Source organism: Falco punctatus, assembly GCF_963210335.1.
Source record: "Falco punctatus genome assembly, chromosome: 8".
Taxonomy (NCBI): Eukaryota; Metazoa; Chordata; class Aves; order Falconiformes; family Falconidae; genus Falco; species Falco punctatus.
In genome coordinates this window covers 47,428,901-47,455,707 of record NC_137588.1, presented here as the reverse complement: position 1 = coordinate 47,455,707, position 26,807 = coordinate 47,428,901, and the positions used below count along the sequence as shown (strand labels likewise).

Sequence of the window (26,807 nt, the reverse complement as noted above, 5' to 3'; positions counted from 1 at the left end):
TTCGCTCCCTCACGGCCATGCCCTGAGCTAACCTGCCTCGGGAAGCTGCTGCTGGGAGCGATTGGCGTTGTCTTAAATGAACATGGTAAGGGGTTAGGACCAGAGTGAAGAAGGGGTCTTGAAAATTCATTGAGAAGGAAGAGCATCTCTGTGAACACAAGTGTACAAGCTAATGTCAGGAGGCCACAGGTTGGGTTTTTTTAGATATGACATTAATATCTTGCTAGGCACAGTCAAGACTGCCTCACCAGGGTTTATATGTGTTTGTATGTGTAAGTAAGTACAACAAACAAGTGCTATTCAAAGCCAGCCTAACATTTTTTTATGGATACATGTGAAATTGCTCTAAGGAAGAAGCAAGATTTTTCTATTTAAAAATGGTATGAATTTTCATATCAACTTTGTTCCTGTATGTTCCCCAGTCTTAGTCAAGGGAAGAGTTGTTTGGTATCAATGTGTAAAAGGAAAATGCAGAAAGAAAGCAAAAAAAAATAAAAAAAGGAAAGCAGATAACATTATCAAGATGGCAAAGAGAATCCAAAGGTCCATCTAGTTCTGCCAAGAAAAAGCAAGGAAACAATTTCCTTCTGCTAAGCAAGGCTGTAAAAGCATGCCAGCAGGTAGGACACAACCCAGGGCAGTCAGGGCAGGCTTTTGGATCAGGCCCTGATGAACTACGTGTTGTAAAGCTGCTCTTGAGATCCTGATTTCAGCCAGAGAAGGAAGTGATCCCTCTGATGGGTATTTTGCTTATTCTTACTATTCCCGCTCCGTTATTCTTAGTGCTTTGTTTCACGCACCAGAAGCAAGGAACTCTCTGGACAGGCAGTGACCGCTGTAGCCTGGGCTGTTGTATTACCCCGGTAAAGAGAGAGCTTGGGTCTCGGAAACCGTGAGGTCTATTACTGTCACAAGCCACATGAGATGGGACAGGTGGGGACAGTGACTGATGGCAGCAGGAGCTCTGCAGCATCAGCAACTGCCTGGGCACTGGAATGACCTATGCTCCCTCTACACGCTAATCTGTTTTCCATGACTTGATGATTAAGTATAGCTATAATGTATGGGGAAAAATTAACTCACACTATACAGCCCATCCTTAGGCTAGTACACAAAAAAAAAAAAAAAAAAAGATTCCCTGTAATCCAAATCCCTCAGCTTTGGATCACTGGTAGGCTGTGGAGCATGGCTCCTGTGTCTTATTTTCAGCAGTTAAATTGCGTCAACAAACCACTTAGTTATATCTGTTGCTATAATTAGCACCTGAGGAGGAGAGGAGATGGTCTCTGAAAGCAGGAACAGGATAAAAAGCTGTCCATGGGATGGGCTGTGCACTCGGGGTGTTACCGAAGGCTTTGTACGAGCTGGCTGAAATAGCTCAAGAAGCAGCAGGCGCGTTGCCGCGTGTACCCAGGCTGGAGTGGCTGCAGTGGGCTCCTGCAGGGTCTGATGTTTCCCAGCTTGTCCATGTGTAATCGTATGCAGGATCTTAGGAGCTGCATGACAGGCAACATAAAAGTGTGAACATTAACATTCCTCTTCAACTGGACCACCTCTGTGTGTCCTTCAGACACATCTCCTTTAATCTCATCTTCTTCTTGTCTGCAGTCTCAGAGGTGAGATGAGTCTGTGAGGACTTGCTGGGGTGGTGGAGCACAGCTCCCTGCCCTCCTCTGCTCTTGGTTATTCCCTTTCTATGTGCCACGCTCAAGATGCAGCACAGTTATCTCAAACGGTGAAGATTCAGAGATGCATGCTTAAAAATTGTTACTTTCTTAGCTTGATGTGCAGTGTGTACCGCACCACGTCCCTCCTCTCGCTGTCCCTCGCCCAACTGGAGAAGCAGCAAAGTCCAGGGAATGGGGGGGTCTCCTCAGCAGCTCAAACTGACACAAATATTTGTCATTGGAGGTCACAGTTTTTCTCACAAAGCTAAAAGAAACCAAAGGAAACTTCTCTTGGGATGTTGTGGAGGATGGCAGTGTTATGCCACTGTCCATGTAGATACGGGGAACGGGTCATGGGCTGCTAAAACGGCGTTCTGGGTTCCCTTGCTGTAGCAAATGCTCAGTGTCACCCTTCGGTTGGGGCTTTCTAATTTTTCTATAGGATTAGTGAGCTTGTATCTGCATAGGGCATCTCTGGAGGCCTTTAACAAAGCACTTAAACACTTTCTACTCTTCCTTTCCCAGCTTCAAAACTGCTGTATTTTGAATAATAAAAGGGCCCTGGTGAAAAAGCTATTCCTGATGCAGATTCTGCCGGTGTGCTGTCCTGCTGCCAAAGCTTCTGGGCTGGTCTCCAGGCATTTTGGTGCTGATTATTTTAATTGCTATTTGACTTCAACATCCTGCTCTTTTCTAAACCTTTCTTTTTAAATTTCTACTTTTCCTGCCGTGCGATTTTCCTCCTTTTCTTCTCTTTTGTATTCCTGATCCTCTCTTCTTTCTCTGCGTGTTTTGCTTCTCCTTTATACCTGTTTCCATCTCTCTGCTCCTGCTGCAGGGAGGTAACGGGACTCCTTCCCATTGTCCTGAGGCTGTGCAGCTGCTCAGGAGAGCAGAGATTTCTTTCAGAGGTGGGAGCTTTGGAGGAAAGGGGGTGGATTACACTTATGAAAGAGTAAGCCCTGGCATCCCACTCCTCAGCTACTGTTGCACCCCTGGCTTTGCTGTTCCTGTTTTCCTTAAAGCACAGCAATCATCAAAAATGTTGAAAAGTCTTTCTGACCCTGGTTGCCCCTGCAGTTCCCTCCATGGGCCCGTACTGAGTGGGCCGTGAGTTCAAGGCACTCTAAACCTGTCAACCACTTTACAAATGTCTGCAGTAACTACTGCGCTTCTTTTCCACAACCAAGTTTCTCGACCTCGCTTATGTTTTTGTCCTTGCTTCATTCCACACTCTCCCTTTATGCAATGTTCAGATGGCTTCTAGCTTCACCTTTATGCAGATTTGGTTTCTTCCTCACTGCAGGAACTCTGTTTTTTAATGAGATTTCAAGTATTTAACAAAACTAAACCAGTAATGAAGTTGAGACTAATTCCTCCTGCAACCCCCCCTCTGTGATAACCTGTTGACAAGCATTTTCTGCACTGCTTGAGTTTTAAGCACTGGGTCATCCAGGATGGAGTCAGCTGGGTGCCAATGCAAAGCCTTTGGATCACTTAAGCCTCACAAAAAGGCTTATATGGTTTGAGTTTTGTATAAAAGCTTTGTGCTCTTGGCTTTTTGGGGGTTGGATTTTTTCCCTAATGAGCATTTTGTAACAGTACCTTTCTCACTTGGTCTGAAACTACAGTGGAGGAGCTCGGTGCTCCTGCTTTGTACAGGATTGGACAAATTAATTCTCCATAAATACAATATAATCACTCATGGCATTGATGTTTCCCATACTAATGACTGATTCCTTAATTTTGCAGTTTCTTACATGCTTAATATTGCATTCTGAATGTGAGAGAGGCTTTTCCTTTTGACTTGTCTTACCAAATGGGCTTGCGATGTTCAGAAATTATGTCTAGTCTGAGAATTGTTTGGTGCTGCTTGTGTCCATTTCACGTAACGTGGGGACACCAAGTGACAGCTAATGAGAGCTTCAAGGACACTGCATGACACAGTGTGTCTTCCTGCTCTTCACATCAAGTATCAGCCACTGCTTTAGGTGAGCATTTTCCACGGTAGAATGAAACTCCAAGCACACTATGTGTTTGAATAGGCTTTCTTAAGTACAAAACCAGTAACTCCTAGGTCAAGAATTCCCTGAATCAGAATTAGCTGCAGCCTAGGAAGACATATCTGTATATATTTCCCTTGTTCCTAGACTCTTCCCAAAGCATTTCCTAACCGAGTTGTTCTCTGATCTAGTACATATGCTCCTATGTAACTTTTCTTCTTCTGAACTGGATTTAATTGTTTCTTCCAAAAGTACTGCAAGTATTTTGGCATGCTCCAAATGTCAGGGAGCAAAACGTTCACCTGGTGTCAGGAGGAGTTTGGATAACACACCTATGCTTCAGAGCTCCTGAGCTTGCTCTGTAAACAATAGTGGAATATCTAGCAGACTTGGATTTTGTTGGCTAAAGCTTGTGAGTGCAGCTGGGAAACATCCAGGCACGTAACAGTGTCTTTGGTCATCTGGAAGATGCAGCCTTTGAAGCAAGTTTGTGGTGCTTTCAGACAGGTTGGAAGTACACAAGCCTTCTGCATTTGGGATCCCGTGGCCTGTAATGGGAAAACTTAAGCCTGAAACAGAAGAGTAGGTAGGTGTAAGAACACTACAGTGTTTTTGAGTTCTGCCAAGAACTGAAGTCCTTCAGAACCTTTGGTGCTGACAAATTTGCAGCCAGTAGTACCAATGGATGATCTTTTCAATTATTCAAAGCTTCAGAGGTGTTTGGGGCTTTTGTGGGTTTTGGGGTTTTTTTTCTACGTAATTTGTGTTGCATAGTGGCAGTGGTATTTTGTCTTGCTCTAATAGCATATTTCATTTTTCTTTTCATAAACTAATTGTAATTGTATATCTCTGTGTGAAAATCACAGGTTGCTTGTGTCAGCGAAACCCAGGGAAATGTCAGTTGTGTTGCTAACGTCAGAGCTGCTGGAGCTCATCTCCTGTAACCTGCACTGTCTAAGAAGCCACTTGCTTCAGTTCTCCTGTATTTTTAGCAGTAGCTTTGCACTCCCAGATAGTCCTGAAATTGTGCTACTGATGCCAGCCCGCTGGGCAGGCCACAGGCTTAGACTGGCGAGCCTGCTGGGCTGCCTCTTACTCCAGGTCCATCAGGGAAGAGCAGGATATGTAAATTTCCTTTTTTTTTTTTTTTTTTCTTTATTGATACATGTTTCTTACCTTATCACTGGGAAATTGTAAAATTTCATTTTTTTCCTAACAGAAGTGAACACTGTTCTGTAGCAGGCTTTAGTCCCGCAGCTGGAGAGAGTCTGGCTTCCTGGTGTGTGCTCTGGACAGGAGCTGCTCAGTGATGTGGGAGGAGGCAGGGGATACAGGAGAGGATGAGTAGCTCTTCCTTTGGTAGAACTTGTGGCAGGTGCTGGTGGGCACAGCTATCTCCTGTCTGGTCATCCCTTCCGGAGGCTCTGCTTGGCACTGTGTCACTTTTCCCTGGCTTCCTTGTGTCCTTTAAATCCCCATATACAAACCATCTTACCTCAGAAGACCTGTAAAACCAGAGATTGGTGGGAATCTTGTTCAGCCACAGAGCAAGATTTGGGAACATTGCAGCATTTTCTTTTTTTCCACATAAGGATGAAGCTGAGACAACCCAGATTTTTATAAAGGAGAAAGATGAGGGTGTGAAGCAACCAGAGCAACAGCCTGGCAGTGTCTGGGCTAAGCCCTCAGTTTGAAGCTGGCAGGATGGGGACCTGTACCTGTCTCTTCTCTTGCCCCAGTGACAATTTCAGCATCCATCTCTTGGCCTCTCCGCAGAAAAGGCTAGACTTGCTCTGGTATGTTTTAGCCGGCAATTGTATTTTGCACTTGTATTTAGAATTTTTTTCCTTGAAAAAAACCCAACAAACAAACAAACAAAAAACAACAAAAAAGAAAAACAAAAAAAAAACCCAAAAAACCATACCCACAAACCCTAGAAAGTTTGGAGATCAACTTAAAAGTAAAATCGATAGACAACTCTACTAAAAACACATTTCAGCCAGTGTTAAAAAGAAAAAAACTGTGCTTCCAAATGCAAAGCTCTGCTAGGAGCCCTGTGTCGCTGGGTGGTTTCTGCTGCAAACATATAGGTGTTATTCATGCATGTAAAATCCACTTTATACAGACCTTGATACAAAACTTTATAAAATTTTTTTAGTTAAAAAAATTCTTACACAGTGGGGCAGAGACGCTTTAAGGGTTTTGCTCTGTTAAACGTGAGCTCCCTACAACAGGCATTGCTTTTCCCAGCAGAAGCATCTCTGCCCTTACTATGGCAAGTCCTTGGAGGTGCCATGACAATAGGGCTTATGTTCAGGTGCTTACCATGACTTTGATAAAATGTATGGTATTTATTGTGTCTGGCTTTCAAATAAAGGAAAAAGCAAAGAACTAGAAAAAATATGGTAGGTATTTTAAGATACTGGGAAGAGTGTTTCTGCTGGTTGAGGTTGGAAAGAGCTCTGTTTACTGTTCCTGTCTGAAAAACATGCCTGAAGGACAGAAGTGTATTCCAGAAATCCTCAGATGCATCTGTACGGAAATAAAAATAGATATGTTGATAGTAGCTGAAAAGAATCCCAATATTCTGCAAAATCTAGTAAAAATGATGGTGGAATGCTTTTTGACACATTTTAAGGGAACAGAGGTAAAAATTCCCACCTTCTTGCTCTGCCTTGTGCTTTGCAGCTGCATTCTATGATACCTTCTCCCAGGTTCCCTTTCCAGAGAACGTGGTGGAGGTGAGTAGCTACACAGACATCCAGCACGTTCCTCCTGCCCCTGAACCCCACCAGACTGTCCTAGTTTGGTAACAGCCTACGCTGAGGCAGACTTTACCTAGTAGTCAGTTAGAGCAGTAATACAAAAGCTTAGTATGTGTTTAAAACAGGGGGAACCCTCTTTGGTTCCTCTGTGACTTAATTTCTTCTGAATCCTTTAGAAACATATCCCAGCTACATTCCCAGGCAAGGACTCCGGTCTTTCCTCATTGCAACACGCATGTGCTCAAATCAGGATACGACGGGGTAAGAAGTGAAAGCCCTCTATATTTGAAAAGGTGCTTTCTTGTGCTTCAGTTTCTCCTTGGTGAAGGTAAAACGCTTACTTGCATGCTCCGTGTGAAGGAGGGTGGAGCGGGAGAGGAATCCATCTGTAGTTTGGAAGCGTGTCATGCACTCTGCATGTTGGCAGAAGAGGTGACAGACTCTCCCAGCTCATCGCTCTGCCCGCAGTGCCCAAGCCCTCGCCGTTGGTTCAAGGCTATACCACCGCCGTGGTTAACACAAGGTTGGAATGTTACTCTGGGAGTTTTATTCTAGCAGTTCATGAGAAATCAGTACGCTGCAGAGAAGAAAGTGTCAGAGAACAGCCGTTCTTCCCATCTGCAGCAGCTGCCAGCCAAGAGCTGGAGCAGGTTCCAGGCAGGGACTAATGCTGACTTCTGCGGAGCAGCAGAACTCCTGTGAGAGGTTTGTTACCTTCACAGGATGCTGGGCTGTGCTTGGAGGTATATTGTTTGGAGATAAAAATCATTAGTATGTTTAATTTGTGTATCTATAGCTCAGGGTACCTGCAGCACAACCTCCAGCATGGATGGTCAGTTTGAAGTCCCACAAATGCCCTAGAAAGATGTTTTCCAAAAGTCTAAGTAGAAAATTTATGCATTTGCTTTCCTGAGCTGTCCATCACTGCAGCACCCTGTGCTTTGTAAATCCAAATGCATTTATCCTGACAGCACTTCAGCGCGATGGGGCTGTGATCACATGGACCATCACCTTGCCAGGCTTGGCCGTACAGGGAGAACACCCATGGCCTCACTTTTCCAGTTATTCCCTGTTTTGTAGTACTTTAGAGGATCAAAGCCCAGCTCACTTTGGCTTCAGCTGAAGCTGTTGAGTATTCAGCATTTTACAAATCAAGCCCCAGCCTCTCCCGCTGAGCACGGAATGATGAACGTGCAGTTACTGACAGTTTCTGCAATTAGTGATTTAACAAGAGCTCTGTAACAAAGGTGTAGTGTGTTCTCAAGAATAGTGTTACCCAATTTTGAGAACATCAATTCCTCTTCCTGCAGTTCCTTCCCTCCCTCTCCACCTTTCAGCCCTGAACTGCGGGAGAGCCCAGTGTTCCCATGAATGGTAACCTTGCTGGTTATGGCCCAGGGGGTTATTCCCAAAGCTTTTCCAACCCCTCTGAAGGGATAAAATCAGGTTCCTACTTAAGAATAATATCTGTTTACTCCATGAAGCATATGCAGATTCCAAATAGTATTGCACAGACACCTTTCTTCTGGCATTTTTTGAACTTCTGATGAGATGTCCGTAATTATTTTCTTATCAGGCCTTTTTGTCCAAGTTGTCGTGAAGTGCAAAATATCAAGCTGAAAGGACAAAGTCTTTTATCTGGCAATACATTGTCATTCATATGATGGAGCATCAACATGCCTTTAATATCACAACCCTGGCTTTGCAAACTGAGCAGGCAGGGTAACTGCTCAAAGACTAAATTTTTCCCTTCTCTCAAAGCATACCTTGCAGGTGCTGCTTGTAGAGGTGCGATCATGTGGTAAAAGCTCTGTGAACTCTATAAATAGATATCTAACTTTATATTAAAACATAATCCTTGGAAACCATTAACCCTTCTGCAGTCAAAGCTTTGCAGAATGCATTCAAGGGATGTTAGTTCAAGTTGGTCTCCTACATCAGGCTGAGAGCCCATAAAGAGATTCACCGGCCTTTCTGGGGCATTGATGCTGTCCAGTGGTGCTGCTCCTGTCAGTTTATAGGGCTCTGATATGGCTGTGCGATACCACGTGTGGGAATCTATTAAGGAAACCTTGATTTTACCCAGTCATGACTAGAAAGCAAGGTAGGGATAATCTCCCAGTGTACTGTGCCTTGCCCTCAAATGTGCTTTCTCTACCTCGCTTCTGTTCTGCCTGCTTTTTCTGTGGGTGATTAATGTTAATGAGGATTGAGAAAATTGCATTGCACTCGTTAGTTCTGCCAACCAGCTCCACTAACCAGCAACTTTTGCAAGCATCTGAATCCAGACAAATCCCTCCTGTGGTTTTAAGTTGGTGCTCTTGTGTTAGCAAAGGAATTTGCCCTGGTACGTAGGAAGCTGCAGAGTCCAGCTAGTTCATCCTGTGCTTTCCAAGCTCCTTTTAACAGGAGAACTTAGTGCTGCTTTGTGGCATTGCTGCTCTGTGCTACAGCTGGAGAAGGGAGCCTCATGCACCACTACTGAGTGACAATGCATGGCACTGCTGTCACCAGGCAGCTTTTTAGCAATGATTATAAGAATTACAGTAATGTATAGGACGCCTGGAAGGAAATGGGCATTGTTTCCCTTTCAGGCATATAAACAAGCTTTGAGGGCATCAGAAGAACCTGTACTTAATAGCTCAGACCTGGAAGCTGTATGGCAGTTATCATCCAGCCAGGTTAAAAGTCCTTGTTTGTATAAGTGACGGGATCACATTTATTTTCCTCACTGTGTAGGAAGCATGCTGTGTGGGGGTGGGCTTGGGGCTGGCCGGCCAGGACACCATGTACCTCCTGTGCAAGGCAGGCAGCAAGGGGTGAATGAGGTGGGTTTTGAGCTAAGAGAAAGGAGGTTCTGCCTGCTAAGGGAAATAACACCTGCACTGGAAAATGGGGTCTGCCTCCGTCTCTGCTTCAGATTCGCGTTGTGGTGGCTCTTACCTAACCCTACGCCACATCTCACAGCTGTCTGTTAGTGGCACAGCTCATTGCCTGGATGCTCAGGGTGTGAGTGCAACGTGCAGAGCTGCTTCTGCTCAGGGTATGGGAGCAGCTGCTGGTGCCTGCGCCAAGCATCCAGGTCCAGCTCCAGCACAGGGGAGCAGGTGTCCGTCTCAGGGGCTTTCCTGGAGACCCGAAGTGCACATCTGATGTGTGACAGATTAGAGCCATGACCCCATAGTCTTATTTGAACATCCCAGGAGGCTGACCCAGGACAAAAGCCATGAATCCCTCAGGAAGGACTGCAGCAGCAGCCAACCTCCCCCTCCAGGACAGCCCCACTTTCAGATACTTTGCTAGCTAAGACACAAATAAAAGTAGAGACAGACTTTTCTATAGCTTTGAGTTTACCTTTCTCAATTATACGTAAATGTAGCAGGATTTGCCACAGTGCACCGTGTCACCAGCAGCCTACAGCAGTTCACAACTGGTCTATTAACATTCATGTCTGGTGCCGTAATTCAGGTTCCTCTGAACTTTCTATGAGCAAAGAACAAATTGAAACATTTTTGAATTTTCTTTGCTCTGTGAACCACGGTTTGGCTTGCCAGAGTCATAAATGGAATTCAGAGCAATACAGCAGTTGTAATCACACCTCTGTCCTGGGCTGGGGAACATTTTACAGACTGATTAGACTGTAGAAACCCTCTGAAATGGAATAGGAGGTGGCTGCTAATGGAAAGTCAACTGTTACACAGAGCAAACAAATGAGCAAAGTAATCCTCGCACCAAAAAACAGGCACTCAGTCTCGCACTATTCTGGAAAAAGTCATCTGGTTGCTTTATCTGCTGAATCAAATTTATTTTAATTATATTGCAGCCAGTCTGTTCCCCACTCCTGTGTGGTGTTTTTTGGTTCCATCATTATCTAATGGTACTACTGTTTATTTATGTAAGGGACTGGATCCAACCCACTGAAGCCAAAGAGAGCCTTTCTGTCAGCTTATACAGATTTTGCCTTCCCCACCCCGCTAAGCTAGTGCACTTTCTAAGACAATACCAGAGGCCTTAAACAGATTTTTTGAAAGAATTTAGATTTATTATTTTAAAAGAAAACAAAACCCACCCCCAAATCATTCTTAGGGGTGTTTTTATTTCTGGAATTGCGTCTCTTGCTCTCCAGAACATTTTACAGGCTGCAACAGGGTCAAAACCAAACATCGAATGTGTCCTCAGCAGTGTTCCTCCAAGTGCTGTACTGGTCAGCAGCTGCATAGGGCTATAAATGAGCTGCATTTCTGTAAACACCTCTCTTGTTGCATTACTGGTTAGATCTGAGTTTGTATGGTATCTTGGGAATTAACAACAGTTTTTGAGATGTACTGCCTTACACAGCTCACATCTTGCTTTTCTCTTTTTTTTTTTTTATGTACAGTTTTCTGTCCAAGGCCCAGGGTGTGCTTGGAATGTGTCTTTAAATGTCTTTGCTTGCATCCCAATCCCATGTTTGTCTTTGCCATACACATACTGAGTTGAAGCTGAATTTTCATCAGAACTGTTTTAAAAAATGCCCCAAAAATTTACAGAATCCCAGCAGAGATCTGAACCAATTTCATTATGTGTTTCCTTCTTGACACCTTAAATTCTAGATGAAAGGCAAAGAAAATCCCTGGTTTGATTTTGCTGGCAGTGGAAGGTGGCAGTGCACCCCTTGCAGGTACCGTTACACAGCCGTGTGTTTTCCACTGCAGCCACCTGCAAGGGCACCAGCATGCGGGGGGGAGGGGGGGGGGGACGGCACAACAGGCCATGGGGACACAGTGACATCGCACTGGTATCTTGCCCACCCACCCCACCCCTCGCCCAGGAGCCTGCTCAAACCGTGGTGGCGAAGCCCCAGCTCAGCTGGTCCGCGGCAGGGACCCACAGCTGGTGCAGGAGGGGCTGTGTCATCACTTCCATCTCTGCCCTGACTTGCTGCTGCCTCGAGGAAATCTTTCTAGTCGTGTTTCAGTGTACTCAGATGTAAGGTGAATGTGAGTCCTTTCTACTTCTCCTACGCCTTTATTCTATATAATGTTGCAGGTATGTGTGGGATACAGAATTGTGGTTTAAAACTACCACCAAATCACAGAATCATTCAAAAAAATGCTGTAAAATCTACGTCTTGACTGGGAGACTTTCAATCTGCTTTTTCCTTTTTTTCACTGTATTCAAGATTTCTCATGCTTCATCTTAAATAATAGTACTTTCCAGATAGAGGTGGTACGATGAGGTTCACGCTAGCTGCAGCGTAAGAAAGAATTCTAATTATATTTAAATACCCAAGGCTAACAAATAGTTCAATTAACATTGGCAAAGGCTGTTTGTAGTTGATAGTTTGTTCGTGAGGTTATAAATAGACCTGTCAGAGCTCTAACGTGTGCTGGGCAGATATTTGATCGTTAACACTGACTGAGCTTGCAACGCCTAGGAAAAGAGTGATTTATATCTAGAAAAGGTTGAAGAATTAAGAATAATGATGTAGCCAGAAACAACAGTGGTCTTTAACGCATGAAGTTGGTTAGACCCTGTCCTGTTTCCTGATGCGCGCAGGAGTGTGCGGGGAGTGAGCAGGGGGACGCACGGCAGGGGTGAGGAGCAGCGTGGGAGCTGGGCTGTGACACATGGACAGGGGTCAGGCTGCCGGTGGCGCTTGGAGAAATGGGTGGTGGTGCCATTTGCAGCTGCCCAGCTTTAGTAACGGCTGTAGCTGATGTATGTCCCTGTCCCCACACAGCTGCATGTTTTAAATAGTTGGTGGCTGCACGCTCTGAGGACGCACATCTGTCATATTCTGATCTGCCATCCTTCAACCGAGAGAGATACACCTTGCTGCTAGCATGCATAGCACAAGCCAGTAGATTATCTCTAGCCTGTTGTGTCGCTTCAGTTTTGACTACATACATACATTAAACATTTAGACGTTCTCTAGCACAAAGCACAGGGTATATGGTGCATTTAGAGGTGGGACGCACATTCACGCAGCGCTGAGCTCCCTTGCTGTTCGCCTGGGGCTGGTGATGTCTCTATTAAGCACAACTGTGTTTTGCTACCAACAGCTCAAGGTGCCTTCGTGCAATGGCAGGCACTCTGTATCTAAGACAGCAGGGGAAAAAGTATTCTGCTGAGAAACTGACAAAATTTTGGGTCTTTTTTTCTTGTCTCCCAAATCTTTGTCCTTGGCAGCCTCTGCTTGTTCCTGCTGCCACACTCCCTGTTTCGCCGCAGCCTGGGCAGGTGGCACTGGCCTGAATCTGACGGCTGCCTCTGGCCTCTACATTCTCCGTAGCCCTCAGATGATTCCCTTTGCTATGCTTGAACTCAGAGAACCAGGCATATATTTGATATGAAACCTTTATGCAGTAATTATGTATTGCCTGTTTCCCACACATTTTTCAAAAGCTTACAAATACCACCTGTAGCAAGGTAAGTTTATACTTTGTCTTAAAAGGGAGAAACAGTATTCTACCCAGTATTAGTCAAACCAGAAAAATACTCTAGCTCTGTTTTCTTTTTCCTACTCAGTGACATACCCAGAAAAAGCTGAGAGGAGACCTAACATATTTCTGAATTATCTCCTCCCCTGGCAGACCGTACTCCGAGTGGTTTGTGCCTGAGTTCTTGCCATCGCCTGTGCAGCACTGTGCAGCCTTTCCTAGGCTGGGACAGAGCTGCAGGCAGAAGGACCTGAATGCCTGACAGTGCTCCAGAGCATCCATTTAAAATGAATCTTCTAGCACATGCCAAAGATAATGCTTAGAATTAAAAATCTACAATAACTACTGCTTTTGGGGAAATGCAGTATAATAATAATAGCATGTTGGCAATTTTGCATAAGGCTGATGGCTTACAGGGCTGCTAATTAACTATGGGTTTTCTTTGCTGGCACTACAGGGAGACACTTCATGAGGAAAAATGTAACTGAAGCCAAAGAATGACTGTCTCGGAAATTCACTGTGTCTGTCACAGTCATGGCAAAATACTGAGCTTGCTTGCTATTGCATGCTAAAATAGTGTGTTTGGGGATGCTTGTTGGTTGTAGTGTCAGTGAAAGAAAACATGTGGAAGTCTCCATCTTAGACTCTGGGGCAGTCTGCGAGTCTTCCCAGGCTGGAATTGAGTTTTGATCAACTGAAACATCATTACGTGTCCTGTCCGTGTCCAACCAGAGGGCTGCAAGGGATTTCCTGCGTGGTGTATGAGGCAGCACCTGTGCTCAGCCCTGTGTTAGAGAATTAGATACTCAAATGGAGAATTTAATGTTCACCTTCTACACCCTCCTGAAACCCTTTGGAGTGTGTTTTAAATATAGGAGAGGTTAAAATACACTGGGATTTGTTTATTTTGTTTGCAAAAGGGTGTTTTCTTGAACATTCTTTATTTGATTAGAGATTTCAGTCTGACCAGTAATCAAAGTTTAGTATATTCAATTCCTTTGGCATTAAATTTCAAGTTTACACTTGGATAAGAAAATTAAAAGTAATGGTATGATACTGTCACTAAAACATACTCATAATTCTAAATGATGCTACAGTGCTCAGGATTTGAACAGTGTTGTTACATAACAAAGCAACAAATGTATACTTTCTGCTACAAAAATTTGGCTATCATCTAAGCATCCACTTGTTATTCCAAAGCTTCTACTCCTAATCATCTTGGGATATGGGTTATTTTTTAACAAATCTTCATAATTTTTACTTCTAGAGTCACAGGATTGGATACCTTTTAAACTCTTCTTGTTTATTTTCAAATTGTCTATAAGTACTCAACTGAAACATTTAAGGAAACTGTACAGAACCCTTTTCCCCCCTTGGGTTTTGCTCTATTAGCTGAGACTGAAGGATTCTGAAAGGGAGAGTGGAGTCATGGCTGTAGCCTGCAACCAGACATGGGACGGAAAGCAGCCCAGTTATATCTGGATTGATTTTCAGGCTCAGTTGTGAATTTGGGGCTTGGAACCAAACAAGAATGAAAGTCTGGATCTCTTGATGACACAAACTGATGAATTTCAATTCTATGTATTTCTGTGCTATAGGTGTTTGTGGTTAAAATGGAGTTAGTCGATAGAAAATATTTCATAAGACCTTACTATAGGTAATGTGAGATCAAAAAAGACTTAAGTCAATTAATTTTGCAGATGTTTGCCTGCCCATTTATCATGGGCAGTCAGCACTTAGTGTCTTCATTGGTGGCTGTGTGACACTGTGTTCATGTTACTCCTTTCTTAGAAATGGTTATTCCTTATCCACTTTGTTTCACCTGCCGATCAACCACTTGTGTGTCTTTTTAGGTCACCTCGATGTTGCAGTTCTCGAGTAAATCCCTCGATTTACTGCTGCCAGCCTCGGCTCTTTTCAGCCAGCCTGATTTACCCTGTTGGTCTTCAATATGGTGTTCACCTTAATTTTTATTTTTGTAATTCATAGTATTTTGCTTCAACAGATACGCTTCAGGGTGCTAGAGGGAGTGCAGGTTTCAGGGAGGTTGGCTGTGAGTGGCCATGTTTGCTGTGATGATGCTGGGTCATCCCTCAGCGCATCAGCCGAGCAGCCCCCGGAGGAGGAGGAAGGGCTTAGCTGCAGTAGGCACGTGTTGTGAACTAATGCAGAAAAAAATCTCTGTGCTTCCAAGTTTTTTTCACTGTAGAATTTCTCACCAGCTGTAATAAAGTGACTGGCTTGCAGTTGGATGAAAACTGCAGGACCACTGTTGCAGAGTTCTCTTCCGATGCTTTTCCCTAAGAGATGATTGACTCCCAATAGCGATCGTTTTGTGTTAGGATTTGACGTGACAGACTGACTTCTTCTCTTGCTTGTGTGTGCTAATGAAGGGGAAAAACTCTCTCAGTCCTTTGAGAAGGATGCGCTCGGGTTCTCAGCACAGCCGAGAATGGGTGTGCTCTCATGGTGTGGTGCTCAGCCTGTGCCTGAATCCCTGCCTGGAGCAAGGAAGGATGCAGGTGGCACCTTGTCTGCGGGAAGCTTGCTGGCTCACAGCCACTGCTTTTAGAAAATAGTGTCTGCACCAAAGTTTCTAATCCCCACTGGTGAATTATTATCTCTCTTCTAACATCCCAGCTTGCCTCAGCCCTTCGCAGAGAAGAGCTGGGCTACAAATCAAAGCTTTCACTAGCAGAAAGTCATTAACTTGCTTTGGATACTTTGGCAGAACCTCATCTCTAGAAAAAGAGATGCTCCCAGATACGGTATCTTAAAAAATAAAAATGAAACAGTGTAGTTTGTCTGCGGTCAGTTGCTCAATTTATAACTAATTATTCTGTGACACCTGTGACTGATGACAGCTCCAGCCCAGTGCAGCTGAATGTTGCAAGACAGCAACTTTATCAGGGGTCTCCAGCAAAACCCCTGCTTGTCTTTGGGGCTGGGGTTTGAAAGAGGCAGGTAACATCCCATGTCAGAGCTGACTAATTAAACTTTCAATGCAAGGATTCCCTCTGGCATTATCCCCACAGTCCTACTGTGTACAGTCGTTGCCATGGCAATGGTAAAAGGCTACTATGGCTGGCTGCCCATCTCCTCTTCATATTTTTCTCAAAGAAAATAAAAGCCAAGATATACTTCAGAGCAGATTTGCTGCCTGTGGAAACTCTGATCTTAGTTGAAGGTCCCCTGAGGAAAACATCCTTCTGACTATCCCCAGCTGCCTCTGCTCCCTGATGCATCACCCCAATTTCAGGCAGACTCCCTTGGTTCAGGCTGATGTGCTGCAGCAGAGCTGTGGGGCTACAGCTGTGAAGTGTGAGCCCACAGCTGGGAAGGGATGGCCTCGGACAGCTGGGGGGGGACCCTGATCCCTGGGGAGCTACAGACACTCCCTGGAGCATGGACAAGTGCTTTGAGGTCTGCATCATCAAAGGGTGTTAGATCCAAAATGTTTTTTATACAGATAGTGAGGCACTGGACGGGAGGTTGGGGGTGGGGTGTCCCTGAAAGTATTTGAGTATTTTCAGTTGCCTTTTATCTCATTTGAATACCTAACTAGCTCTAGCCTATCTTAAAATCCAGGAAGTGCCTATCTCCCTTTGCAGGTACCTAAATAAATTTAAAAATTTGGTTCACTGTATACTCAGTTTTCTTCTCTGTGAAATAAAGTAGGATGATTTAGAAAGGATAAGGTTAATTCCTAATAGTGAGGAGAGGTATGAGGACTATCTGGGAATAAAACAGGATTGTGTATATGAAATGGTTGTGACGGTGTTCAGCAGTGACTACTACAGGCAGATTTCTCTTGCCTGCAACTCTACCACCGGCATATGCTGTGACTCCTGGTTAGAACAAATACCCGGCACTGAAGGATACCTTTATACCAGATCAGTTCAGCAGCAGCACAAAGATGACAACTGACCTATGGGTTTAGGAAAGAAGTCAGTCCATAATCGTGCTCAGAATAAAATCCTAGAGACTGGTGTAATCTCAGCTCTGGTATAACTCCTATGACGCCACCAAAGCTTAATATTTGGAAAAATACCTCCCAATAGTTCCCTGAAGCTATTCAGGCCCTTCTTGACTCTTCACCTCCTCGAAGTTTCTGTCCAGGAAGGAGCATTAATGCAATCTATTCACCAGCCTCCTTGTTGAACCTCTTTCCTGCTACTTTTGCCCTGGTGAAAATAGAAGGCTTCGGTGGAATTATTCACATTCTGGTGGTCACAAGTTTTTTATGTAAAGCTCTCAAACTCTCTCATTCTCCATAGCTGGTGCCTAATAAAAGCAGCAGACCAGGTCTTTCCCTGCAGTTATGTTACCTTTGTGCCTCCCTGTGGCTTTGTCTTTTCGGAATGCATCCATCAAAAGTCAGTACGCGCACTTTTGCTCTTGTAACTCTAAATAAGGCTGTTGACACCAGAAAGCCTATTCCAGAGAGTTCGCTTAAACAAACAAACAAACAAACAAACAACAACAACCAAAAAACAAAATAACAAACAAAACCCCCCCATGTTAAGTGAGGTCATTGATGATTTTGATCTTTGTACGTCATATGTTAGCATAAAGCTGCAGGATTTTATGATATCTTTGGGTTAAGTTTGAAATAACGAAAAGCTATGCACTCCGTATCTTGAGAGTATGTACATAAAACCTTCCAAATTTCTTTATCTGCAGAAAGATAGCCCTTCCTTTCACAGATCCCCAAACGTTTTCTTAGTAACTGTATATAATTTCAGAGCCTACAGTGTTATCAAGAACTCTTTTGCTGCTCTATACATGGTAACACTTCTGTGGCTGTACCATTTGGGTTTTTTTAAAAAAGACTCCATCTTTTTAGTTTCTTCTATCTGATGTGTTCCTGTAGGGCTATTGAAGCATCCTGGTATCACTGGGTACACGGGGGAGAAACCCAGCTATGGCAGGCTGCCGGCCCTGCTCCTCACATCTTGTCCCCACTCCGCCTGTGCCCTGTGAGGTGACGTTCATACGGGTTCACGTTCAAACGCTGTCCCACATAGACAGGCAGCTTGCAAACCTGGTGGATCACACATCATTCCACCTTCATGCTGAAGCTTTGAAAAATGTCAGCTGGAGAGCAGACTGAGCTGTGTATGCCTGCATGGCCGTGCCTTCGCATGAGGCGAGGGCCAGCCTCGGGCTCAGGGACACACAGAAAAAATAAATCAAAGCATTCACATCAGGAGCAAAGTCAACGAGCAAAAGTCACACTTCTGCGTTTAGGGCAAGTGAGAAGCTACAAGTGAGTACCCCAGTGTTCGTGTCCTATGTGGGGCAGAACTTGGAGGGCCAGGCTGAACTAGGAGACAGCGGATTTTTTTTTTAATTATTATTTTTGTTTGGTTTTATTATACAAATGGAAAAACACAAGCAGATAAGGGCTTCAGGTGAATTGCAGTTGAATGTGACATGTAACTGATGCTCCCAGTAGTCTGAAGAAAGCTTAAGGAAATGTTTTAAGGTATTTTCAAGAGGAACATTTTTAATCCATAAAACGCACTACCTACAAAACTGAATAGAGAAAGAAACATTTTGGGCGTCCTAGACCGCTAATCAAAAGAGTTTAAATTTTTTGTGTTATATGCTAAAGTATGCAAAGGTCCATGGCAATTTAAAAAAGAATGCGTTCAGTTCACGGAGAGATTCTGAATGAAAAAAAATATACCACCAAAGACTTTGCAGATACTTACCCTGTTCCAGATTAGTTAATAAACGTTGCAGACAGTCACCTGGCACACCAGGGCTCACCCTGTGGGCAGTCACTGGTGTGGAGGTTTCATTGTGGGCAAGCCATAAACTGGTCGAATTAGCTGCCTCTCATGCCCAGCTCAACTTGTGGTCGCCAGGGCTTGACAGAGTGCACAGCCTGCCTGCTTCCTCCGGAGTCAGAGAAGGTGCCTCGTGTCTGCGCTGGGGCTTGTTTGTTGTTGCTGCTAAAGGTGAATAACCTGGCCTCGGCTTGAGCGGCCGTTTCCTATAAGTAATTGGGGGTTATGTTTTGGGTGAAACCCTGCCATGCTTTGCTGCTTATACTAAAATCTCTCTTTTCTGAAATCCATCTTTCTCTCAGTATTGTGTCGAAAAGGTTGGGTGGTAATGAAGCAATGTCCTAACAGGTGTGTCAACAAGGAGAATCAGGTCACTTGTGAACATCCCTTATTTTGTATGCTGTCAATCAGTAAATCGCCCTGGGAGTGATGGAGTGAGCCTGTAATCAGTGCAAAACAGACATGTGAATCTTATTTAATCCTATTTGACTTGTCATTTTAATGACTTGGGTTTGGGGGTGAGCTGTTGCATACAACTTCAAGAGATGCTGCTGCTTTCAAATTCCTGTAGTTTCATATGTTGTGTTACTGCTAAACAAGCTGTACTCTGCAGAGTTGACTTGCTGTGAATTCTTTAGTTATTCCTCCTGTGCCTTATTGCTCATGTCAAGTGCAGAACTCAAAAGCCACATCACAATCTAGATAATGAGCTGAAAATACCTTATCAGAGACAAATTTAGATCTAAAATTAAGATTTCCCCTTGTTTCAATGTGCTTAGATCTGCATTTCTTTAAAGTCAAATGATTTGGAGGCCAGGAAGCCTTTCTTGCTGAATTGCTTGGTACTTAGATGCTGTTTGAACCACTAAGTAATAGATCATCTGAGCTACATAAATTGACAGCAGTAAGACAGCTTTTCTTCTGCGCTTGACACGAGTCATCTGTTCCCTCCTGTCTGTCTTGCTCAGCTGCCACTTTCATTATGGAGACAGGTTTGGTTCCGTGGTTGACTTTTTGGATGACCAAGAATGGTACTGATCCTTTGCTTTTGATGATCTGGAAGAGCATCAGGAGAGAGGAGATAAACTGGAAACTGTATGGCTTTTCTTAGTGTTCCCACAGTGAAAGATCATCAGTAGCAGGTAAAGACTCTGGACCAAGCCAGCTATGACAGCATTTGCTCTGTGCTTTGGTTTGTTCCCTGGTGGTAAAAGGAAAAATATTTCTTGTCAGCCCTGCTAAGCCTGAAAAGCCTGTGAGGTGGAGCTTGTACAGGAGAGAGATACTGGGGGACAGAGAAGGGAAAGCTGCTTTCTGCTTTTGCTCATGCCTCAGTGGCCAAAACTGGGGAACTTGGCAAAGAGGGACAGAGTGTACGTGGTAAAGCAGGCGTTTGGGGGAGGTAGGTAGAGTTCTATTTTAGCGCATTAATTCTGAGAATCTTAATGGATTTATCCATTATTTTGAATGCTAGTTGGCCTAATTCCAGTCAATTGATTCAGTTTTAATGTGGCTTTTAGTTTATTTTGTTTGTAGTGATTTCATTTACATCCCTTTCATACATCATTTTATCAACTTTTCATTACGTATTAGAATGGTGAAATGTGCATAGGTGACCCTTTCCAGCAGCCCTCCCTATAACCCAGTTACCATCCACACGGTGGTGGAAGGTGGGGTACTCTGCCCCGGCCCCCTTCCCCCAGTGCACAGCTCACCCACCACGTGCACTTCCCAAGGCCGTCTGTTTTGTCTCTGATATGCCCACAAACCTGGCATCAGTCGCCCTTAGCAAATACAGAATGCAAAGCGCTGTTCCAGTTGACTGCACTTATCCCATTCCTGTCCTTCACTGTGAGCGTCCTTTAAATATAGTCCTTAGGTCTTTTTGATCTCCTGGCCCTATGGGAACATGGCTTTAGGTATGAATTACCCTTCTAGTCCAAACTCGTACCGTCTGCAGCATCTGGGAGGTATTACCCATTCAGGCTTGCTTTTGAATGTTAGGTACTAATTTCAGACAAGTGTCTGTCACTTGAACATAAAGTGTGCAGCTGCAGCAGCCCCCAAATAATTATTACCTCTAACTGGCAGCCATTCGGTTCTTTCTCTTTTTTTATCTCTGTAGTATCTGTATGAGTATCCATGGTATAATTCATTTCCCCTACCTCCAGCTGGCTGAAAGGTAGATGTGGAGATCAGCTTTTACTCTAGGGCCCAGTTACAGTCAGTGGCGAGTGATCCATCCCTCCAAAGGACAATCTGTCCATCAAAGAGAAAATGGGATAAATGGCTTATTGCTCTTCACTGACTGTTCTTTAGACTCAATTCCTAAATGTTTGATGGGCAAAACAGCAAAAATGAATCCCAAACAAAAAATTGATGTGATAGATGATGTTTGTGGCCCCGCTGTGTTACCAGCGGTTTGTATGGAAAGGCATCTCCCTGTCCCTAAGGTAGCTGTTCTACTTGTTACAAAACGTGACCGTTGCTTTTACTACCTTCTTTTAAAGCAGTGTCTAACGTTAGGCTTCAGTATCCTTCTTTTGTGGCCAGTACAGAAGAGCTCTATTTTAGAGCTCCTGAGGAACTTGTGATTCAAAGCAAAACCGTTTCTCTTTGCCGTTGGAAATGTGAGGTAGGATGCCTTGCTTAGGACCACGTTTAGTAACTGGAGCAGCTACTAATTGAACTGCAGGGCCATGTGCTGGAGTGGCAGGCAGCTCTCTTAACGTGTGTGTAGGGAAATTACCTCTTTCTGGAGGCAGTTGAGTCTCAATTATTTGTTCAACTGGTGATTGCTTGCTGACTCATTCAAAATTTGGCATAATTCAGCTGGGTTGGGTGTTCAGGTTGTAATTCAAATCACAGACTTCATTTTCAAAGCAAAATGAGCCGCAAAGCAATATGAAAGTGTGTAAGCTTTGAGAAGCTTGGAAAAAGCTCAGCACAGCTTGACCTGGGTATCTTTAAAGACTGGGGGGAAAAAAAAAAAAAAAAAAAGCTTAGTTAAACATGCAACTTTACTAAAACATAGGGTGTTTTTGCATTGGTATTGAACACTTTACTAATGGTCTTATGTAGTTTCTGCTTAGTACTACACTTATTTTTCCCTACTCTGTCATTCTGCAGCTGCTTAGGCTATTGGTTCTCTTGCATGTGATTCCTTACTTAGCAACTGCTTTACCAAAGCGCAAAGTGATTTCAGTCAGACATGGAGGATAGTGCTGTTTCTTCTCTCAGGCTCAGATTCATCACTTTTCCTAGTAATTTAGTAGCTGGTAAACTAGCAAAATGGATGTGGATACTGTCTGGTAAGGGACAAAGCTCTGGACCTCAGGAAACTGCTGTTTTAGAAAGCATTTTTCTAACCTTAAAACTTATTTTTGGTAAATAATCTTAGATTTCTTGATAACAGTACATATTACAGTAAGACCTACATACCAGTGCATGAAGTGAGATTTCAGGTAGCCTTTTTTTTACCGAATGTAAAAGCACCAAATGTTTCTATTTAGGTGAGGATTTTCCTCCAGTTATTTGGTTTTGCTAGAGACACAGCGGTGTTTGTTCACGTTGGTGTAATTCTAGTATCATAAAGTGAATGATGCTAATCACTGATTTGCCCTGTGAGGATCTGGGCATATCTGTCAGGGAAATATATTTAGAATTAGAATTCTTCTGATATATATGCAGCGCAAGAAAAATAAGGCTGTGGCACGGAGATGATTGGCTGTGTTGTATCTTGCACTTACTTTCACTTAAAAAAAATCAACAAAAATCTTGCCTTTCTGAGCAGTGTCTTGCATTGTACTCTTTTAGATCTATGACGGTTACATTATGCTTTCATACCATCTGTGAGAGTGGGCCACAACTTTTTTTTCCTACAGGCACTGGTTTAATTTTTTTGTTGTTACCGTTTTTAAGCTACTTCATAATGGAGGTTTATCAGAGGAGAATCCTGGGGGCAACAGACCTCCTTCTCCTGGCACATATAGAGCCTGGAAGGTGTGAGTATTTTTATCCAGTGAGTGATAATTCATAAGCTTAATGAATAAAAATGCAAGAATAGTGTTCCTGTAGGTACATCTCTACAGAGGCAAAGGAGCAGCTCTGAGATGACCCGAGCACCGTCTCACCTTGGGGACAAAAGGGCAAAGTACCAGCGGAAGTGTGTTGTGGGGTGGCTGCTCTCCCCACCTTGTGTTTCTCGAGGGCTTTGGCTGGGCAGAGTCCAAGCCCAGTTCTCATGCTTCTGCCATACAACAGCAGTAGCTGAGTTATCCTCTCCAGAAGATCCATGAAATAGTAATACATCATGCTGGCCCCGGTGGATGCGCCTTGCAGGAGGAAGCTTGTGGGGGCCCCTGGGGTGTCTTAAGTGCCCTGTCCCCTCTGCTCTGGGAACACCTCGTGTCTCCATAGCAGACAGCCTGGGGGAAACCTGGGGGGAGGCAGCCCCCAGGTCAGTCTGAAACATTGTCAAGTTGAATTTACAGATGCAGGAGAACTCCTAATTACGGGGAGCTGTTTGCTGCTGTCAGTGAGAGCGAGAGGCAAGCTCTGCGCTACAGCAGCACTGCCGGTGTCAGGCAGCGTGCTGCTCCTTGTCTTCTGGTCAATCAACAGATTTGCTTGAGAGTAGAGTTAATACAGTGTCTAAGTGAAGTATTTCCAGTGTAACTGCAACCTCTATCAAAACATGCCTTTTCTAGATTAAGTATCATCCACGAAGAGATCATTTTTCTATTTCTTCTTCCCCCCTAAACCCTTACTTTTCTGTGCTTGCTGTCTGAAAGCACGCAGCACTGCAGCGCTGCTCTGACAGCATGGTGTGTTCAGGGAGGGGGAGATAAAATGTCAAAGACCTTCAGAACATTCACAGTCTACTTCTGGGCTTCCCAAACATCACTGGGGTTTTCTGGATAATTTACTCAAGACTGCTGCTTTTTCTCCTGGGGATTGTCTCAGTAGCGTGACAAGCTTGGTGCAGCTCAGGTTCAGGGCTTTCAGGACACCAGCTTAATATCCACTCCCTACACACAGTGCAACTTTTGGCAGTTGAGCCCTAAAACACTGGAGTGTTATTAGAAAGCATTTGCATTAAAAAGCATCTACAAAACTGAAAGGAACATCCCTTGCCTGAAGCCTTGGCAAAAGTCCACCTGAATCCAGGCTGGAATCAGCTCCCCAAGTGCCCTGGACTGCAGGTCCCCTGGAGGAACAGAGACCATCCAGGCTTTGGGGCAGTTTTAATATTTGACGTGTATATAGAATTCTTCCTATCATCACTTCAGGTGGAATGACACAGTTTGAAAAGCTGACACAGGGGCTAGGACCCAGGTCAGAGAGAAGCTTCCTAAAAGAGGGGAGCATGCTGTCTCACACCCTTGGGCTCTCTGTTGCACTAATTCCATTGTGCTACTCTCACTCATTCCTCTTACGATTGGGAACACTTATTCAGAGACCACTGTCATCCTGATTATCTGTAATTAGGAGCAGAAATGACTGTCCAGGTAATGGCTATTGCTGTACAAATGTATTGCATTTTTTCTAAAGTAGTTTTGGAATCCTGGGCAGCAAAACAGATTTTTCTACCTTTCAATTCATTAAAAGTGAAAAACCAGCCCTGTTTGGGACTGCATAAAAAATTACCATTCTTCAATTGCAGCATATATTTCTTGAAGTTAATTATATTTCAAAATGTTAACTAGATGCAAGCTATTTTTTCCTATCCTACAGCAGAGTTTACACCAATGTCATTGTGCCTGTTTCATACATGAATTAATTGTACGTAGATTGTTGCCCTTCTGCAAGTGAGACCAAATGAAGGAGCTTTAGAGAGAACCATTTTAGCATGACTTAGTGTTACTTCTTTTCCATTTTCAGGCTTTTTAAAGAGCTCCAGGCATGATCACATATGTCTCAGGTCAGACTCTCTGTCTGCCCTCCCTCCCTCTGCCTTCCTTCAGGCTCTTCCAGTAGCTGCCAGCTTTGCCAAGCAGTTATCCATGTGAGTTCATTGGAAGGTTTGTTGCCACTTTAAGGCATAGAGTTTAGGTAAAGGAATGAGTTATATAGATCTTTATTACGACTGAAACCCAATTAACTACTTTGTTTTAAAAGATTACTGAAAGGTTCAAGAGTGGTGTTCATCCACTTCAAGGTGAATCCTTCAACCTCATCTTCACCTTGGCAGCTACACTGTGCATCTCTTCTGAGGTCTTTTTCAGATCACCTTCCTTTGTCTTCCCACCCCAACAAGCTTTTATTAATTCTTTGGTTGTCTTGCAGAAGCCAAGAATTATGCCACCACTTTTGATTAAGAATCACACTTTCCCAGTAATTTCCATGCACTTCTTCTAAAGCTTATAAAGAGATTTTGCAATAGCCATTAATAATTCTTAGCCCATCCTCCGTGTTTTACAGAGTGATTTTGGAGAGATGAATGTGCCTCAGTTTGATGTTCATGGAACCTTTTACTGTTTTCTGTGCTGAAATATAGGCTAATGTGTCAGATAATGCTACCCAGTTGCAGCAGTTTTACTCCTGGCTAGGCAGGGTCTTGCTGTGTGAACCCTAATAGCTTATACTGTTTTTAAGACTAGAAATTAAGTTACATTAATCATTTTTTGCAAATAGTTTCGAAGTTATAAACCATTGATCAATAAAAGTGAGAGAAAAGACTGGGGCCTTTGGGGGAGAAGTAATGCATTCATTACTGTGAACAAATTCAATATGAGGAATGAATCAATGTCATGACTTGCTAGCAATGTATTACATATTGTCCCATATAATCTAGTGCAGACCAGACTGGTATTTCTTTCATGTGGTATCTGAAAAATGATTGTCCTTCCTCCAGTGAATTGCTGTTTGATATTTTCTGCAGAAGAGAATATGAAACAATAATGAGAGGGTCAAATGCTGCCCTTCCCTGGACACGTGGCTGGCTTGCTCAAGTCCACAGCCTACCTGCCAGCATCTCTCTGTGTACCTAAATCCCATATTGATGACAGCCTGACAGAATGCAATACAGAATGGCAGCCCTAAGGCACTAATACCAACAACCAAGATAAATGCATTACACATCACAGAAAGGACTGAATAATAATTTAAAAAAAATATTTTAAATGTATGGCAATTATTTAGAAAGGAAAAAGGTACTAGGGGGATGCCTACTAGGATGCACAGAAACCACCTACTGTGCAATGTTATAGTCTCTCAAATTCTTCTGAATACCGATCTCAGTTAATCTCAGTTATCTTTTCCCAGATTGTTTCTTCCATGCCGCTCTCCCCTCCACAGCACCCACTGCTCACGTGGAGAGCCCGGCAGCCCTTGCAGGCAGTTGGCAGGAGCCTCTCTGGCCCAGCCTGTCTGAGAGAAGGGAGCTTGACAGGCACCTGAGCCATCTTCTCACTCCATCTCCGCAAGCCTGCCATCGATGAGTATGTATCATCCATTTCTCACATGTCAACAATTTTGATGGGACCTTTTCTTCTCTTCCCTCCTTAAAGCTAGTATGCCCTTTATCAGGAAGCCTGGAAAAGGATGTACGTCGGTCTGCACTGTCCCAGTGGCAAACAAAAAGCAAAAATATCTCCAATTAGTTAATCAGTGAAAGGCCTCTTATTCTGTAAACTCATCTGCAGGTTTTATGATGTTCTTTTTTGAGTGTTTTCTTTCTGAATTATATAGTACAGTAAAAAACCCAAACCAGATACTTTCTCCATTGTTTTCTGAGTCTACCATTACACTACAAAGTACCTTAATCAGCTTCAGCTTCATAGTATTTTTTCCCCTATAAAGATAGAAAGTCATTGAAATTCTGCTGGAGAAAGTATCTGTGCAGGATTTGAGAAAACATTTTCCCCAGGAGCAGTCTAAGCTCTATATACTATTAAATGCTATCAAGTTAAAGAAACAAACAAACAAAAAAAAAAAACCCAAAGAAAATAAACAAACCAAGCCAACAAAAAACTCCAAACCCACAAAAATTGCTTTCATGTCTGATGTGAAATATGTGCAAGACTAGGCACCTTGTATGAAGCTTCAACCTACCTTGTGGTTTTATTTTGGATTCTTTTTCTTCAAGGGATTCTAACACACGTTAACCAAACTAATCCCCTTTCACTATCTCATCCCTTTGGATACATTCAGA

General features: G+C 43.6%; 1 protein-coding gene and 1 long non-coding RNA gene across 6 annotated transcripts in view; one reads left to right on the top strand and one right to left on the bottom strand.

Annotated features, from left to right (window-relative positions):
* Positions 1-26,807, top strand: part of KCNIP1 (potassium voltage-gated channel interacting protein 1) — a 435,471-nt gene that overhangs the window by 177,379 nt on the left and 231,285 nt on the right. Inside the window, exon 1 of one of the 5 annotated variants that reach the window (XM_080400001.1) lies at positions 1-11,408. This exon is cut by the window's left edge and continues 65,967 nt beyond it. The exons of the other annotated variants lie outside the window; for them this stretch is intronic. The gene's annotated coding sequence lies outside the window, so the exon portion shown is untranslated. The remainder of the gene's footprint in view (positions 11,409-26,807) is intronic. 5 annotated transcript variants of the gene reach the window in all.
* Positions 10,786-26,807, bottom strand: part of LOC308068799 — an 18,671-nt gene continuing 2,649 nt past the window's right edge. Inside the window, exon 2 of the long non-coding RNA XR_013930133.1 lies at positions 10,786-26,807. This is a non-coding gene — a long non-coding RNA (uncharacterized lncRNA).